The 18,500-nt window shown below is 49.6% G+C and overlaps 2 long non-coding RNA genes across 2 annotated transcripts; one reads left to right on the top strand and one right to left on the bottom strand.

Annotated features, from left to right (window-relative positions):
• The first annotated feature begins 29 nt into the window (after positions 1-29).
• On the top strand, positions 30-6,734 carry LOC109251762 (uncharacterized). The gene is made up of 3 exons (XR_002073689.2): positions 30-1,577; positions 2,112-2,232; positions 5,554-6,734. It is a non-coding gene; the product is annotated as an uncharacterized LOC109251762 (long non-coding RNA).
• Positions 5,512-11,405, bottom strand: LOC109251763 (uncharacterized). The gene is made up of 3 exons (XR_002073690.2): positions 11,352-11,405; positions 10,998-11,132; positions 5,512-6,216 (listed from the first exon to the last, which is right to left on the bottom strand). It is a non-coding gene; the product is annotated as an uncharacterized LOC109251763 (long non-coding RNA).
• Positions 11,406-18,500: the final 7,095 nt, after the last annotated feature.

Below are 18,500 nucleotides of genomic sequence, written 5' to 3' on the forward strand. Positions count from 1 at the left end.
ATAAATGAAAGTCTCTATATATTAAAAAAAAAAAAAAGATTAATGAAGTCACGATGGAGAGGCAGAGAACACAGCAGAATCCACCGACTCACGACAACGTGTGCAGAAGCAATTTGCCCCCGAAACTCTAAACATGAAAGGCTTTAGTACCTCCCTGCTGCCCTGCGGTAGCTAGCGAATAAATATTTCCACATGGAAGAAAATGGCCCTTTGAAATGTAGCCTGTTCTATTCAAGAGAGAAATACAGCAAGGTACCACCAGGCTTCAGCGGCAAGATGCATTATTATTTTTTCCCAGTTTGAAAATTGTGTGCCTTTCCATTAGGACTCCCAGACGGTAAACACGGATTCCCTCGTGAATTGAATCCGTGCAACCACCCCCTTTGCTGGTTGGGGGAACAATAGACTAACCTCTGGCTGACAAATCACGCCTTCATTGAATGCTTTGATTATCTGTTAAGTTAGAAACAATCCTATTAAAAGTCGGGACCCTGCCTCTTATTTAATCTGCGTGTGTAACTCTTCCTCTCCCATTTCTGAGTTTGTTCTCCAAAGATTAAATAAAAACCAACCATTCTTGACCTGTGTCTCCTGTGCTCTGAATTTGAAACAAACCCATGATTGGGTCTAAAGTCAAATCAGTGCTTGGGAGAATGTCTATCACGTGGTATCACAGTTCTTTATTCATACAGACGGCTCAGCTCATTTTTTTAAAATAAAAATATTCTGACTAAGGCTGGGAATGTATGGCTGAATTCTGCCGCTTGCTCAGATTGGAGGGGTTTCCAGGGAGTTTTGAGGCACTGGAAACTTCTCTGCTCTAAGTTTTCCGAAGGACACTGTCAGCAAAATTTCAAATCACTGAAAGGAAAGCGAATTATGCAGGTACAAATGAGTCGTGTTTAATTCAAGTGAAATTCATTCACTCATTTGTTCTATAAATATTTATTGAAAGCCTATTTTGTGTAAGAGGCTGCCACCCCCCGAATGGTCAAGGCTGCTTGGGTGAATCAGTCCCGCATGGCTAACTTGCTCCTGGGCCCTATGTGTTCAGTGTGGACGCCTCCAGTTCATACAAGATGGTGGTGTTACTTGACATGCGAGGGCCCAGAGCTCTGGGGTGCTTTGTTGTTGTTGTTGTTGTTTTTAAATCAGACTCTCAACTGCTTGTTTATCTAAATTTTAACACTAACCTAGAGTGGTCTAAAATGTGTTCTCGGCATTTAACAGATGAGAAACAATAGTATCTTAGTTGCAGGGAAAGAATAAAAAATCTGGGTGTCCCCTTTCGATTCAGAACTTGTGGGTCTGCGGTAATCAACGTCCCTGGCTCATTAATGAAGAAGGTTCTCTCCCCTCCTCCCTCAGTGCCCTCATTCCTATAATGTAAACAGCTACTAAGAGCTAGTATTCCTCTTTGTTCAAACAGACAATGGCCTTTATAACTAAGAAGAAAATTAGTATCAGGTGAAAGCCTCATTTTAGGGTGCTTAAAGCTTTTTCTTTTTCCCAGAAGAACAAAGTACAACAGTAATCTCAAGAAGAATTCACAACGTTTCGAAAGCAACAGGACAAAGGTCTGTCCTTAATGATGCATAGACACACTTGTGATTGAATTTTAAATATTTTCCTTTTCTTCTCTTTAATTTCCTGAGTGAAAAGCTGAAGCCCAGGGGAACAAGGGTGGTCAAAGGTCTGGGGAGTCAGAAACCCCCCTGTTTTGGGTGGGACCTGCCAGCTTTGTTGCATTGAAGGCAGAACCTTAGAACCAGAGGGCCGGGTTTCTTCACCAAATTAGGGGATTACGTTTATAAATGTCACGGTAGTGCTTGGGAATGAAAGATGAACGAACTACAAGATGCCCGGAATCCCTAGATTCCTTTCCAGTGGAAAAGGAATCTCTTCCTGCTCGCTCTCAAGTGTGTAAAGAATCAACAATATTCCATCTGATGTGAAACGTAAATCCCTGTGAGATGCCGGAGAGACTACAAACACGTTACATTCTTCTATAAAGTGAATTCAAGAATACTCCACTGACGTGCATGTCTGTTGGTACGTCTGAAAGACAGTATTGCTGCGCTTTATAGTTTTGTTCTTTGTGTTTTTAACAGTTACCGTCCTGAAAGTCATCCGAACAAGACAGACGAGCTGATCCTTCGCTGCCCGGCGTTGCCAGAATCCGAACAGGAACAGCGATATACTTAAGCACGTTACATTTCCTTCTGGCTTGTGGTAGGATTCAGTTTACTCATTTTGTATTCTAATATTACCAATCAAAAAAGAGAGACTAAGAAAGAATGGAGATTGGTTTTTTTTTTTCCCCTCAAAATAGCATTCAAGATTTGGAGTTAGTGAAATGAAGCAACTCAGAGAAGCAATTATCCTTCGTGTCTTTAAGGCACAGAGACTGACATGAGGTGAGAGCAACTTCCTTTTTTTTGCCATGGACTCTCTTACCTGTCCTGACTGTTAACACTGCAGGACGATCCCTCCACCAGAACCAAGGTGGTGTGATTGGCAGACGCTCAGGGCTGGCTTCACAGGCCGTTGTGGGCTGTTTGGGTCCCATACCGTGGTGGCCTGTCTCCTTGTAAGTCTAAATGTGTGAGCCTGAAGTATTACTCATGGGGCTCTGGCTTCCTGAAATCGGATTTCCCTGCCCAGCAGTGGCAGGAGCATTTGGAAGGGGCCCGTGGCTCGTTCCCATTCATCATGGGGAGCCAAGCTGGGCGAGAGTGGCTGCCACAGCCAGCAGCCTCAGAGGCTTGGGAATGGGGATGAAAGAGAAAAAAAAAACGAGGGAAGTTAGTTGGGAGAAAAAGAGAAATTTCCTTTCAAGCTCAGTTTGGGTCTCTGTCTTGGATAGTTCTAATGCCTTCCAAAGCCTTTCTCCTAGTGGCCACAGCGCCTTGGTTCAGGAACAGGGCTCTGCCTCTTACTCGGCTGCATAGGGTGAGTGGGGCCCTGCTGAGGGGACAGTGTGGTGCTCTCTGGACAGGTAGGTGCTCTCGGGGTTACCTTTCTTCTGAGGCATGGATTGCCACGTGTGCTCCCTGGAAACTCGTTAGAAATGCAAATTCTCACTTACTGGACTGACTGAACTGGAGATTCTCCCGCAAGCAAGCTCTGCTTTCACAATCCCACCAGTGACCCTGGTGCAAGCTCCCTGTAGAAATGGCTGAGTCCCGTCCGAGATGGTGATGAAATTGGCCTAGGTATAGCCTGGGCACTGGGGTTCGGAAGGCTCCCCAGGTGACTCTCCTGTGCAGCCCAGGTGCACAAACACTCCTCCAGAGCCCTACTTTCTTCAGGGATGAAAGGCGACTCCATGCCCCCCCCCCCACCGGGGCTCCTGAGCGCTTGCAATGTGGCCAGTGTGGCGAGTGCACTGAGGAGCAGAGTGTTACATTTAATTTCGATTCATTTAAATCTAAATGGCTGCATCTGGCCGGTGGCAACCGTATTAGATAGAAAGTCCTAGACCTGCAGTGAAATGTCATACCTTCCCTGTAACGGATTCGAACATGCAAAGGCCTCACTAGGTTACGTATTTAAGGAGATGGGATAAAAGATTGTCAAGAGTCCTAGGATTATGTTTTTTAATCTATATTTGGTGAGAAGTAGATAAAAACTGTGTGGAGGGGCGCCTGGGTGGCTCAGTCGGTTAAGGATACGACTTCGGCTCAGGCCATGATCTCACGGTTTGTGGGTTCAAGCCCCGCATCGGGCTCTGTGCTGACAGCTCGGAGCCTGGAACCTGCCTCGGATTCTGTGTCTCCCCCTCTCTCTGCCCCTCCCCCACTCACGCTCTGTCTCTCTCTGTCTCTCTCAAATATAATAAACGTTAAAAAAAAAATGAAAAACTGTGTGGGGCCATAGACCTCCCTGCTGGCTCCTCCCATCAGACCCCAATTCCTGGCAGCAGCTTCTATGGCTTCTGAGAACACACAAGAATCCTAAGGGATGGTATCTGAGAATCAGGTTCCCGGGTTCAACCCCAGAGGCTCATACCAGTGGAACTGGCTTGGGGCCCTGGAAACTGCATTTTTGGGAAACAAGACCGTTGGATCTGCTGCCAGATGTTTGGAGAACACTGAGAGCAGGTGGAGGGGTCCGACCGCGTCCTTTACAAAGAAATGGAAGTCATTGAGAGTCCACCTGTCCGTCCCTCAGAGCTGGAATTACCACTCCTGAGTGTGGTAAACCTTGACCTGGGAAATCTCGACGGCTCTTTCGTGAATCCCACAGACTTTGGAGGTCCAGTATCTGTCAGGTCGTGCTGGGGGCGGGGGCAGCGGGGGGAGAAGGTGGCGAACGAGATTCAGCACCGTGTTGTAACCCCTGTTGTGGGGACACGTCCTGGTGCTGTGTGGTTAGCGTGGCTGTTGCTGGAGGTGCCCCAGTCTGGGGGGGTGGTGGCCGCCCTAACCAGAGCCCCATTTACCCTCCTTCCCACCCCACCCCCCACCCCCCCCCCCCCCCCCCCCCGCACACGACGGGTCTGCGCTACTTAGCGGCCGCAGCTGTGGACTCTTTGTGGGCTCTGCTTTCGCTTCCCAGGTTATAGAAAGCCTTTGCCCAACACGTGTGGCCCCACCACTGACTGCTGCTTCTCTTAACGGCAGAAGTTGCCGTTTAGTGGGGGCTTCCTGTGTGTTGGGGAGCCCACAAGACGGTACAGTTTGTTGTCCGAGATTAAACGCTCTTGGGAGTACATGGGGACGATGTCGAAATTCCGTCAGGGCGACGGGGACCGTGTGGGGCGCGCTGTCACACCGCGGCGGGGGCATGAGGACGGTGGGGTCACACAGCTGGTGAGGGGCCAAGGCCCCCGGTCAGGTCTGTGACTGTGTTCTGGTTGGAATAGCGTCCCCCCTGCTCCCCCCCCCCAAATTCACGTTCACCCAGAACCTCAGAATGTGATCTTACTTGAATAGGGTTTTTGAGGATGTAATTAGTCAAAATAAGGTCTTAACGGATTGGGGGAGGGGCCTACACCCAATGACCAGGGTTCTTACACGAAGAGAAGTGATCCAGAGACCCCGGGTGAGGGCAGGTGGTGGTGGGAGTGGAGGCGGAGATGCCTCCAGCTGCCAGGGAACAGCAGGGGCTGCCAGAGCCCCCAGAAGGCCGGACGGACGGAGAACAGACTCTTCTTCAGGGGCTCGGAAGAAATGAGTGCCGTCAACACCCTGCTTTCGGAGTTCTGGCCCCCAGAGCCGCCAGAGAGTGAATCTCTGGTGTGGTACTTTGTTTCAGTGGCCGCGGGAAACCGATGCAAACCCTAAGGGCTGATCTCCAGTCCTTGGTACTACCTAGTACAGTAGATGCACAGGAGGGTGGGCTGGGGGGGGGGCGGTAACCCGAATTTAAGCCCCAACCTTGGCATTTACTCTTTGTGTGAGCGTTAGCAAATGATTCACTCTTGGAGACTCACTTTGCCCACTTGAACCACGGGGGTGACGAAAATTTCACCTGCCTCATAGACCGTTGGGTCGTGATTATCCTCCCTTTGCTTCAACACCATGTTTATTTTACGTGGGGCTTTTCCAGGTGCTGGGAATACCGAAGGAAGAGACGTAGTCCCTTCCCTTAAGGAAACTCAAGAGGTCAAACACGAGACTCCATCCGGCTCCTAGATAAATGCCTGAGGGAACTGAACGCACGTCCAGGCAAACGCTGGTGGCCTTCACGGCAGCCCCAGTCGGAAGCGCCCAAACGTCCACCGCCTGTAGACTACACGACTAAAATGTGGTATATCCACACGCTGGAATATTACCCGCCCGTTGAAGGAATCAGGTGCCCATCTGTCCCCAAAGAACAGTAAGTACAGCGTCTGCCACCGAAGGACAAGGCTCCAAGGCCCGGGCAGAATTTCCTCTCTCCCCCGCCTTTCTCAGGCTCACCCGCGTCATTGAAGATAACTGTCCTCACCTCAGCCAGCAGGGGCTGCCCTCACCTCCTTGGGGTCTCTCCCCAGGAGCACCTGTCCGGGCTTGAGTAACTGGGGACTATAGCCTGGCCCGTGGTGCATCCGAAAGCCATCCAGAGCCCCTCGTGTTTTCTTCTTTTATTGTAGTTGTGCTTCCCACTCCTGAAACTCTGATGGATGCTCGCGGATGCTCCCGGTTGGGGGATTTAGTATGGAGCCAAGTCGGTGGTTCCTCTGATTTGGAGACAGAAGTTCCGGCTGGCCGTCTCCCATTTCTTGTGAGACTGAAACAAACAGGAGAATGAAAGAAATCGTTATTGGCACTTGACAAGAGACAGGAGGTCGTGAGGACAGAAGAGACGTGGAGGGGATCTAGGGGAGGCAGCCTGAGAGGCGTCCCATTACGCCAGCCAGTCTGCGGGTAAAATTTGCTCACAGGCTAACATGCCCCTTGAGATGGTTAATTTTGCGTGTCAACTTGACTGGGCCATGGAGCCCAGACATGTGAGCAGCCATTATTCTGGATGTTTCCGCGAGGGTGTCTTGGGATGAGGTTAATCCTTAAATCCATGAGCTTTGAGATTACTTTCATAGTGTGGGTAGGTGGGCCTCATCCAATCAGTTGATGGACACCTGACTGCCTCCAAAGAAGGAATTTTGCAGCAGAACAGCTTTTGGACTTGAGCCAAAACATCAGCTGTCCCCTGGGACTCCACCCTGGTGGTCCACTCTAGATTGGGGACTTGCCAGCCTCCACAATTACGGGAGCCAATTCCTTAAAATAAATCTCTTTCTATATATACACACGTCTTATCAGGTCTGTTTCCGTGGAGAGTGCTGACTAATACAGTCCTCTACAGATCAGACCGACAGCCATCAGATCCCTCAAGAGCAAATATCTGGGAAGCCCTCACGTATGAGGACCTCACGCCATTTGAGACGCTGGCCGAAGGCCAAACAGGACGGTAGGAAGACGCGACGAGCATCTGCTCTGGCCTCATGACAGCAGCAGAAGTTGTGAGCATCTCCTTCCTTGAAGTCATATGGATATTTGGGAGCTGATTCCCATTTTCATCCCGCTCTCCTCTCCGTCCGTCTGCCGTGCACTTTGCCAGGAGCTGCTCCTGGTGTGGTTCGCAGGCGTGGGCACAGTGGGGACGCACATGAGCGGAAGCTGAGTGTGGATGGAGCGGCACCCCGGTGCCCAGGCTTTGGGCTGCCACCTGTCGGGGAGGAGTGAGTGCACCGTTTGTTTGAAATAAGGAGAGCGACACTGTGTTAGAGCTGTTGTTACTCTGGGAAGCGAATGTCAGGGACAAAGAGAGAGAGAGACAGTGTGTGTGTGTGTGTGTGTGTGTGTGTGAGAATCTAGCAGTGGATTCAACAGGCATTTGTTGTTCCCTAGTGTCTTGGCAGAATCCCCGAGGTGGGCTGTGTGAGTGGGAGTCAGTGAAGTGCAGTGAGATGCCGTGACCCGCCCCCGCTCTGCCTCTTGTGGTCTGAACTTGGGCATCAGACCTGCGAGGCGCCTACTGGAGGCTCCCCGCGGATCTGCCGCTCACTGACAGGAAGTGACACCGTGAGTCTGCTCCGGTCACCGTATTGTTGTCCAGTGCTAGAATCTCGGCCAGACTCTGCAGGCAAAGAGACGGCCGTGCCGCTTCCTGCTCTTTGAACTTCCAGAATTCCAGAGTTCCTGGCAGCCTTCTGTGACCCTCCCCCCACTCAGAACCATGCCAGTGAATTTCTTGTGCCGAGGTCAGCCAGGGGTGGTGGCTCTGGTTGCAGCCAGAACACTGATGGGCACCGTGGCTTTGCTCTGACGGCTGTGGGCGTCCCAAGGCAGGAAGCCCTGATGCTCCAGAGCGAGGTGGTTTGACCATGAGAGAAGGCTGCCTGGAGGAGGTGTGCCTACTTCCTGGAAACCATCTGGCCATTCTGCTTCCTAAGACCGACCGAAAGTGGTGGCTCATTTTACTGGGAAGCCAAGAGGGCAGTTAAGACGTTTCCTGTTTCTGAAGATTTAGGGTTGCCCTTACCGCCTGCCATCTTGCTTTTGTCCTGTACAAAGAGCCCCTGCTACCTATTCCAAACCTTCTGTCCTGGACAGTCAAAGGCTAGAAGGTTTTAATAGAAGGATGCTCACGTGACAGACTGCCCTTCCCCCAACAATACTGGAAGAATTACAAGAGGGTGGTGGTAAACGGAGCGCCTTTGGAGGAAACACACAAACAAGCATCTGCCATCGCATATTGTGCTAGAATCAGGTCAGATCCCATTTTGCACACAAATCTATTTGTTACTGGATCTACTTAGGAATCCTACCTGCTCACCAGGGTATAACAACATTCTGTCCCACAAACGGAGGTTGTGACGTAGTAGGTGGCTTAGATTGTAGATTTTAGCTTTAGAAAGAAAGCATCCCTTACCTCCCAAATCTGTTAGATCTCCAGACTTGAGCCTGTGTATCCTCTCGACAGGAGCCAGAACGCATCGGAGGGACCAGGAAGACGTGGGGAGGTGCGGGCTGGCACCTCTGGGAGTTGGGCTTAGGCGAGGCTCTACGGCACTATTTGTGACTTTAAATAGCTCTCTCTGCGAGTTGAAGAGGGCTGGGCGCGGTAGGCTAGTCTCCAATATGATCTTGTTGTGTTCCGGGAAAAGTATACAAAGGAAGAAAGTGGAAATAGACCATATACTTTATTTTGTATGGTTTGTGCCAATGCATTCTGTTGTGAATTTTAATTGTATTTTTATATCTTTAACATTTTTAAAATTTATTTTTGAGAGATAGAGTGAGAATGAGCACGAGTGGGGGAGGGGCAGAGAGAGAGGGAGACACAGAATCTGAAACAGGCTCCAGGCTCTGAGCTGTCAGCACAGAGCCCGACGTGGGGCTGGAACCCAGGAATGGTGAGATCATGACCTGAGCCGAAGTCGGATGCTCCACCGACTGAGCCACCCAGGTGCCCCTCTGCTGTGAATTTTAAAAAACTATTATCATCATCCTGGTTCACAGTTGCTTTATTTCGGATGGAAACTCACATATTTGATGATTCAGCCACTGGTCTTGCTTCTACTCATTGTTATTGATCCTAATCATTAGGGTTTGAAATAATTTATGATCCTATTATACAAAACAGTAGAGAGCATACCCTCTGACCACAGCAAGTTATTTTCTGTGAAGAAGGAAGCTAACCCGCCTGTTTGGCAGGAGCAAGGCCTGGACCAGCCTTCCTGGATGATGGGAAAAACCAAGGATCTCGGGTAGACGGAAAAAACCAAGCTGATGGCCAAAATTATGGCTCATAAACACAAACGAAGAGATTTAAAAGAGCACATGAGATACAGGAATAATATTACAGATGCTCTCAGACCAGCTGCTCCCTGAAGCAGGAGAATTGGACCAGTACTGCCGAGGCCTTTATACGTTCTTCCCAGAGGTCACCCCTCCTCCTGGAGGTCACCGCAACCTAATTTTGTGTTCATCATTCACTTGACGTCCTTTATAATTTTCCCACATAGCGGTGTATCCTTAAGCCATATATTGCTTCCTCTTGCACACTTCTGAAGTCTCCACAAGTGGTATAGTGCTGTGGGCAACCTACTTTTAAGTTCAAGTTTGCTTGTGGTGTCCCGCGTGTGCTGGCATTTGTAGCTCTAAGTCCTTCATTTTCACTGCGATAGAGAATTCCGCTGCATGAAGACACCGTGGTTTATTTCCCCCAGAGGAGGAGATCGTTTTTCTCTTTTTAAGTTGCTCACGCTATCCCACTGTTTTAATGTTATTTATGCATGCACAGCGATGATTACGCATTGATTACACAGTGATGTAAGCCTGCTCTGAATATAGGCTCCAATACATAAAAGATTGGACTGTGACTTGGTTAGTTTCCTACATCGTTTCTTTGGGAACCAAAGAGTTGAGAAGCAGAACCGTCGCAGATCTCCTCCTCCAGCCTCACCGCTTCTCCCTTTAAAAACAGTAACCTTGTTCTTCAAATATCATCTCCCCCCCGTGTGACGCCAACTAGGTGTCAAAGCCTCAGTGACACCAAATGACATCCTTTGACCTCAGAACATCAGTTGATGTCAAATGTAATGTGACCGAAAGCCGAGTTTCTTTATTCGAATGATAATGTCATTTATGGTGTCTTGTCTTTCACCTTCCCTAATTGTCGTTATTAAAAGCACACCGTGTTTCTCATGCTCGTTTGTGAAATGGCAGAGCCCTTACTAACGTGGGTCTGTTAGGAAGAGCCCACGAGGATGGTTTCAAAGCACTTTGTGATGAACAGTGCGTTCTAGAAATGGGAATTGAAAATAATCAAGACATTCATGGATCCAAACAGGCCACAGAAACACCATAGCAACAAATGAACAATAATTGTGGCATTACAGGCTCTTTCCTCGGCTACATGCTCGTGCAATCAATGCTCACGCCGCGGGAGGAGCCCAGGTCAGATCTGGATGCCACCACCCGTGAGGATGCTGTGACGAGCCATGCGAGGTGGGTGATGGGCTGCTGGGTCCGGGAGGAAACATACGTGTGTGCTCCTCCTCCGGGCTTCCTGCCCGCTCATTCCTGGCCATCTCCCGGGCACAGAGATGTTGTACTTCTGGGCACCCCATGCCCTGAGCCGATTAGTCAAGTCGCCCAAGAAGATGTTGCTCTGAAGAAACTACCTGTTGCCCCAAAGATCTCATCTGGATGGACATACAGCGAAAGCCAGGGCAACAGACAAGGCTGTGAGTATAGCAGTGATGCAGTCCATGTCTTTCCAAGGCCAAAGTCAGGAACGCAGAGGAGGGCCTTGGCTCGCTTGGCCTGTAAAAGCTACCAGAAGAAGTGACATTTCCCAAGTTATTTTTGGAAATGGACACAAAGGTAGATGTGGCCCCAGCCCTGTTTCCTTATGGCGCACAGGCTAGAAAGGATTCACAGGCTCTGTTGGATTTGACCATGATTGGAAACATAACCCTCAAGAGTCATCTCAGGAACACCAGGAAGACATCAGCGTAAGAAGGAAAGACTTCATTTTCTAGGGAAGTCTCTTGGCCTTACCCATTTTGACGATGTGGCGACTGGCTTGAGACGCCCAGGTTAGGGGATGTCTTCTCCAATGGTAGGGAGACCGCAAAGGGGCAGGTGCTGAGGACGGCAGACTCTTCCCTAGGGATCCACCAGTGGGGTGTCCTTCTGGAAAGAGAGACAGAGTGAATACAAGAGCAATGGTGGGGGTTGGGGGAACTGGTGGCTCCAGTTCCCTGAGGAGCTGGTGGCTGACTTGGTGACACTTCTGTAGGTGAAACCTCTCCTGTCTCCTGAGTCGGCCAGAATACCTGGTTTCATCAAGGTCTAGCTATTTTAGAAGTAATTCCTAGGCACTGAGTGATTTTAGAGCTTTTTTCCCTTTACCATCTTTGAATGGTAAACTGGATGCTCAGGCTTCTCAAACTCAGTTTGTTTCCATGGTTACAAAACACCGTGCTCTCGCTGACCCACAATGCATCAGGAGGGGCACGCTGGCTGCCTGGTAATGGCTATATCATTTTCCAAATTTGCAGACCTCCTTCACACTATCCAAATATTAGTAAGGTGGGTGCCCTCCTTAAATCAAATTTGCAGGGAGCAAGGAAGAGGATATTTGTGCTATAAATTACAATCCAGAAGCATTATCCCCCAATAAATGGAAATATTGAGGGAAAAGGTTGGGCAGCAAGAGAGTGTCACCAATTGCCATGGTGCCCTGGGGGAATTTCCTCTTGCCCAGGCTAAGTCCATTAGCCCGACTCTGTACTCGAGACGGAAGCCTGTCGGGGAGGCCTCATGCTCCCAACGGCAAGGGCCAGGCACCGCGTCTGAAAGATGTGGACACGAATCTTTTCCTTGCGAGCCACGGATAATTTACTCTCTCCTAACTGCAGCTGTCTTATCTGTGAAAGAAGGAACTCTCACAGGTTTGCTGAGAGGATTCAATGGGATTAGGAGACGATTTAGTACCGTCCGAATTAGGCACTCAATAAATGGTAACTGCTCTTCTCGGCACTATTATTTGGGAAAGTCGTCATTTCTGTGATACAAATGGTGCAAAGCGTGTTGGTGCACAGGACGGGTTTGGTGGGGATTTAGGATTGATGCTGGTGGTGGTGATGATGATAAAATTAGTGAGGTATTAAAAACAGAGGGCCTTTTTTGTGACATGGGTTGCATTCGCTCCCCTTGGTGAAGGAGGCAGCGTAGCCCCATGGTTACCAGGGGTGGTCCTGGAGCCAGAACTTTTGGGTTCAAATAGTCGCACTGCTTCATAATGGACGTGTGTTCTTGGGTGCCTTACTCAACCTTTCCCGGTCTGGATTTCCTTCTCGGTCAAGTGGAGATAAGATATATACCTCAATGGGCTGTAAGAGCATTGGACGCACAAAGATTTGTCAGGGGCTTAGATGAGTGCCTGGTGGCGGGAGAACACAGAGCCGGGCACCGGAGAGCAGGGCACCCGGGACGCAGCAGGAGACCACCCTGTCCTCTGCACGCTGACATCCCTCTCTGTTCTGACATCCCTTTCCTGCCCCGTGGATGGATTCTCAGGCCGGTCCTCGTAAGTTTTCTGATCTCGTAAGTTTTCTGATCTCGCTTGAATTATACACGATCTTTTGGGAACTTCTCGAAGTAATAACAGCCTTATTTCAGAAACAAAAGTGCCCAGCCTCATACAGTAAAGTACCGAACTTCACTTGAAATTAAAGGGCCTTTTCCCCAGTTTACTCTGACTTGAGAGTGAATTTGTAGCTTTTGCTGAGGAGGTTGGTGGGGGCAAGCATCATGTAACTGACTTGTAGCCCCTCCTCTCAGGGCTCCCACAGAACTTGCTCCCTGTGAGGAACTGGGGGTAGCTGACCCCCGTTATCTCGAGGCCTTGGCTGAAGCGGGGATAGGAAGAATTCCACCTTCAACATTGTGATACATGCAGCAAGTATGAGGTCAGTGCTCTGAAAACATATTTTTCTTAAACGATAAATCCTGCCTGACTTTCACCTCCTTCATCAGGAGTTGAATCAAACGAGGCGTATACAAATTCTAATTTTCAGATACCGTATACATCCATTCCTGTTCCAATATAGGGGTACCAGCAAATAAAAATATTATTTTTATTTTGTTATTATTTATTTATATTATTATTTATTATATATAATATGTATTATTATTTTATTGGCAAATGAAAATACAGGACACCCAGTAAAATGTGAATTTCAAATAAACAGCAAATAATTTTTAGTATCTTTCCCATGGAATACTGGAGGCGTATTAATACTAAAGTATTATTCATTGTTTATCTGAAATTTAAACGTTAAGTGGATGACCCGTACGTTATCTGGCAAACCCGTTCCAATAATTCTTTTATCTGAGACAGTTCGGATTTCCAAGACTGTATCACTTAGAGCATTTCAGTCGCAAATAACAGAATACCCAGGTATAAGTGCCTTAAGCAGTGAGAAATCGTTATTGTCCCACAGAATAAGAAATCAAGAAGGAGACGGTTCACAGTTGGTTAGACAGGTAGCTCGGTGACGCCAGATTCTGGGTCACCCTTCTACATTTCTGTTGGTGTCCCTTCACCGGTCACATCGGCTCCAAAATTACATCCTCCCACACAACATCCCGGGACAAGGATGGATGTGACTCTACCCTGGGCAGCCCCTCTTTTAAACTTTTTGTGTTGAGATCATTGTAATTCCCATGCAGTTGTGGGAAATAATACAGAAAGGGCCCAGGCACTTTTCACTGAGTTTTCTCAAACGGTAACATCTTGCAAGATGATAGTACAATATCACGGCTAGGATACTGACAGAATAGGATTCACCAATATCCTGATTTCCCCAGTTTTGCCTGTTCTGACGCATAACAGAAACTTAACAAATCGTCGCCGAGGGAATAGATGAGTGACCAGCATTATCCACGGCACATCGGATGTGTCCATCTTCCGTATGTACGACTCTGGGTTCCTTGAGGTGAATGTGGTGTCTCCAGGGTCTGGCTCATAAAAAATACTCAAGACGTGCGTTTTTATGGGTGAATAAAGAAAGGGTGGGTGACCCCCACGTGTTCCAATGCTTTCATTTTGTAGATGAAAGAACTTGGGCCCCAGAGACAAGGAGTTCTTTAATTTGTGTTCTTATTGACGGGGCCCTCGCGCATTCCGCTCATATCATCGTTGTCTGTCTGGGATTTGATTGTCCCAGAAGGCAGTGACCTTGTCTGTCAAGTTCAAGTTCACTTTTCGCAGACTTAGTAGTGGTGCCTGGGGACACTCAGACTGCGTGAAGGTGAAGGAGCGCCGGGAGAACGGAAGGGCAGCCTCACCCACGCCCCCGCCAAGAGGAGGGACTCTGGACTCACAGGGTGCACTTGCCCTGTGACAGCAGGCAAGCTGTTCACCTCTCGGTGCTTCGCGTTCCTCACCTGTGAAATGGAGGGCAGTAACTGTGCAGGGTGAGAAGAAGGCGCGAGAGCCGGCTCTCGGTAAATGACCCCTGGGGCCGCCACGGGGCCTGCTGGTGTCGGCCAAGAAGGCTCAGCGCTTCTGCTCGCTCCACCAGAGCTCCGGTGAAGGGGCTTTGCGGCCTCACGGTTTGCCAGGAGGGCGTCAGCTACAGGCTGGGGGGAGGGGAGGAAGCCCGCGAAAGGAACGAGGGAGGTTGGGCGTCTGGCTGGACTCCCCTTCCACGGGCTCTTCCCCGGGGAGGACTGTGTCCCTGGTCCCGTTCCTTCCGGAACCCATTTTCTCCCTCCATCTTCTCTCAAGTTGTTGTCTGCGAGGAGATGTGGATCTCAGCTGTTCGAAGCTACCCAATTAATGGAGAATGTTGGAATCTACTCAACACTAAATCTACTTGACAGCTTTTTAATGTCTTTCATCTGGAGTCCCAAACTTCTTTAAAAGGAAAAGAATTTCAGCTCTGACCGATGGCATCAGGAACTATCAAGGACCTTCCCTGAGGAGACACAGTCACTTCCTATCCGTAAATTAGTGTTTTTAAGCCTCTTGCCCATAATACCTGAGTAAAATCACTTGGGGAATAAATGCTATTGTTCACATCAGATGAGGAAGCCCGGATGCAGACACCATGTTCCAAATAATGGAGTGAATATCTACTTTTTGAAGCAGAAGGGAGTTCAGCTCTTCGGTCACACCCAGCGGGAAAGACCCAACCACCTGGGCCAGATCAGTATCTCCCCTTAAGTAAGAACGACAACCAGTTAGCGTGCGGAGTGACTTTCCACGGAGTCACTCCGTCCGCACAACACCCCAACTGGGGAAGGGCCACGGCTATCTCTATCCCACATTAAACACCGGGATACAGAGCCTGTGCCACACGCGTCACATCACACAGCAGGGAGACGGGGCACCAGGGTCTGAATGTCCTGTTTTGCCGCAGCGTCTGCCCTGTGCTCCGTGGAAGCCCTGGTTCCGCCCGCGTCCCGCATGGAAAGCCCCCAGAGTGCAGTGACAGGGACCGTCACCAGTAAAACTGGGAATGAGTGTGAGAGTCAATATTCTCTTGCCAGCACGGCAGAAATACCTCTGTTTCAAAAAACAGAAAGGTCTGGATATGGAAAAGGCATTGCTTTTATTTAAGAATCTATACCCAGGTGTTCCGATGTCCAGATTAGAACAATGGTACCAATGGCTCCAGGGAAGGCAGTATGCTATATTTCTCCTAAGCACATTTGATTTTTTACCAGTCCTTTGGGGAAAATAAACTTTGTCTCCCTCATCTGCTTACTTACAATATATTTTCGGAAGCAACTGATTATACGCTGGGCATAAAAGTGAACTGTTTACTAAAAACGTGCGTGCATGCTGCTGCTGAAACCTTCATGCCAGGGGACATGTGTTGGTGATTGAATCATTTTTAGGATCGCAGTTTTGCAAGCACATCAGACTTTGGTGGTGTTTCTTGCAGTGTTGAGCGTGCAGGAAGCGGGAAGGGGCAGCAGGGCGCTGACCGTTCGGGTTGGTTCCAGTTTTTCACCACCACGGGGAGAACAGAGACCGTCCAGAGACTCCTGAAGTGGACCCTCCTCCTGTTGAGACATCTCCCTTGTCCCCTGCTTCTCTGAGCACTGCCCAGTTCTCACTGCAGATTAAGCCAGTGATATTCTAACAACGTTATGACTGAACGGAACACAAAATAAGTGTCATAGGATAACACAGATCGACACATTTGTATAAAAATATATGTCAACTGCTCTTTCAAATATGTTCTAAATTTAGGCAATGGAAGTTATGATTAGTTTTCGATTCCAAAAGGGTAGAAGTCTCTCTCATACGGCCCCTTTCTTTCAACGTTTCTAGGATTTCTCTGTCTGAGTGGTGTTGCTATTTACTGTCCGCGGTGTCGGGCTGGGACGTTCTGGCCCGACCGGCCGTGGCCTGGGTCCGATCGCCGGCCTCCCCGCGGCCTTCGTTGACTCTCAAAGGGTGAGGCTGTGCCCTCCTGGCTCCGCAGAGACGCAGCCGGTGAATCACGGTCGCTGGAGAGTCTGAGGAGTGAGGCTAAAATGGGAAGTGATGGTAATCGCTGTTCATAGTACTTCGGAGCACGCTGTACTCCTAAGTCCTGCAAGCAAGGACGGAGGTAGGATAGTCGCGACACAACGGGGCGCGTTGTCTACAAGGACATCAAGAGAGGACCGCGGGCAGACTCTTTGGGGGGTTAGCGGGGACCTCCTTGTTCCTTGGGAGAGAAAATAATGTTGGGAAACTTGCACAAAAATACCGTGTATTGCAGGGAAGCCATCGCTGCTTTTTTTTCCCTCTTCCCCTCCCTGCAGTAGGTTTCTCCAAAGACCAGACCCGAACAATTTCAAGGTCACAAAAGCTTCCTCGCGTGGATGAGGGATTCCGTTCTCTCTCGGCCGGGGAGAAAATGCTGCACGTTGTCTCACGGCACGGTCCCGGCAGGAAGGGTCTGCCTCCGTGGGGATAAACGCCAAGCTCCACCGAGTTAAATCTCTCAGGAAGTCCGAAGCCGTTAACCAGACGTGCTAAGGCAAAAGAGATTAAGCCCCAGGGCTGTCTCGGTGGGGTCCATTTACAGGCACCACATGAAGAAGAGGTGGCCTTTTTGGTCGAGTCGCCCAAGCTCCCAGTTCCATCCCGTGACGATGGGGCGTTTAACTCCGTTACCTTCTGGAAAAACAATTCAGCTGACCACAGACCACCAAATAGCCTTGTGGCCTACACGGGAGACGGGATTTCCTCTTCCAGAATGTTGGAGGAGTCAAATCAGACAGAGGCTGTAACTAATCTGATCCTCGGCAGGAAGGAACAGAGGGAGGTTTACAGATAAATCCCTCCTTGGTAGATGGCTTGGAGGAATCAGTCACAACACACCCAGAGGCAATATTTACAGGGGAGACAGAAGAGGAAGGAAAAGCAAAGAAAAAGAACCTTAGAAAAGCAAGCATATGTTCCGTTTCACATGGTGGGCTGACCGGATGCGTGTTCCTTCTTTTTCCTGAAACCCCTGCAGAAGAATTCGAAGAGTTTTATTCACAGTAACAAAGATAAAGGGGGAGAAGACAGCAGCAGGTGAGGTATTTCGACAAGTGTGGGGAAGGCAGGAGCAGACGGAGCGGTGGCAGACGAGTCTCTGCGGATGAGGATTGACAGGGAGAGGCAGCCCAGCTGCAGGAACCCCCGGGAGGGGCCCCTCCGGCGGCGTGCTGCCCAGCAGGTGAGGACCTAGGCCGGCCGGCCGGCCGGCAGGAGAGTGAAGGTTCATGCAGTGGAGAAAATGATCAGCGGTTTCTCTGAATGTGGTAAACAAAGGCTTGGCATGGGGAGTGGGCTCCAGGCAGGAGATACTAGAAAAAGCCCCTGACCGTGGGAACCCCTCCCTCACCTGCTCCCAGCTGGTCCAAATCTGGTGTGGGTGACCCTCCCCGCTGGCAGGGGGAGAGAACGAAGCTCACCAAGACGACAATAAGAGAGAGGTGATGGACGAAGAGGACGCACGACTTTGCTGCAAAATGTGGACTCACTGCTCAACGACAAAGACACAGCCGAGAGGGGGGTTCCCGCTGGGGACCAGGACTTAGACGCCTGTATCCGTGGACCTGCTGCGTTTGCGAGAACAGCCACACCCAACCGAGTGTTAAAATTGCAGCCGCCAACAGTCAGGATCCACCCAGATCGTCAAGACGGGTCTTCGTGAACAGAGTTACACAGCAACGAGCTTCGTGAGGGGCCACGGCACGGGAAAAATAAGAAATATTAACATTTTTCAATGACATTAGGTGAAAGCAAAAATAAAAGAAAATGCCATTCCCTAAAGAGGAAAGCCAAAGAACAGAGTAATTGTTTTAATGTTTGGGCTTATTATTTTTGCTAAAGAAAACTTCTGTCAACACAACTGTGAGATGCCCAGGGGAAAGTGAATCATCGAGTGTCCCCTTGGAGAGGATGCTCTTCTTCGGGGAGCCTGGTGCTGTATACTCTGGGCCACTCCAGGCACTGGCGGGCGTCACTAGGGGACGTGAGCCATCCCGTGGGAAGTCCCG

Source organism: Panthera pardus, unplaced genomic scaffold (assembly GCF_024362965.1).
Source record: "Panthera pardus isolate Hobbes unplaced genomic scaffold, ASM2436296v1 HiC_scaffold_15, whole genome shotgun sequence".
NCBI classification, from domain to species: domain Eukaryota; kingdom Metazoa; phylum Chordata; class Mammalia; order Carnivora; family Felidae; genus Panthera; species Panthera pardus.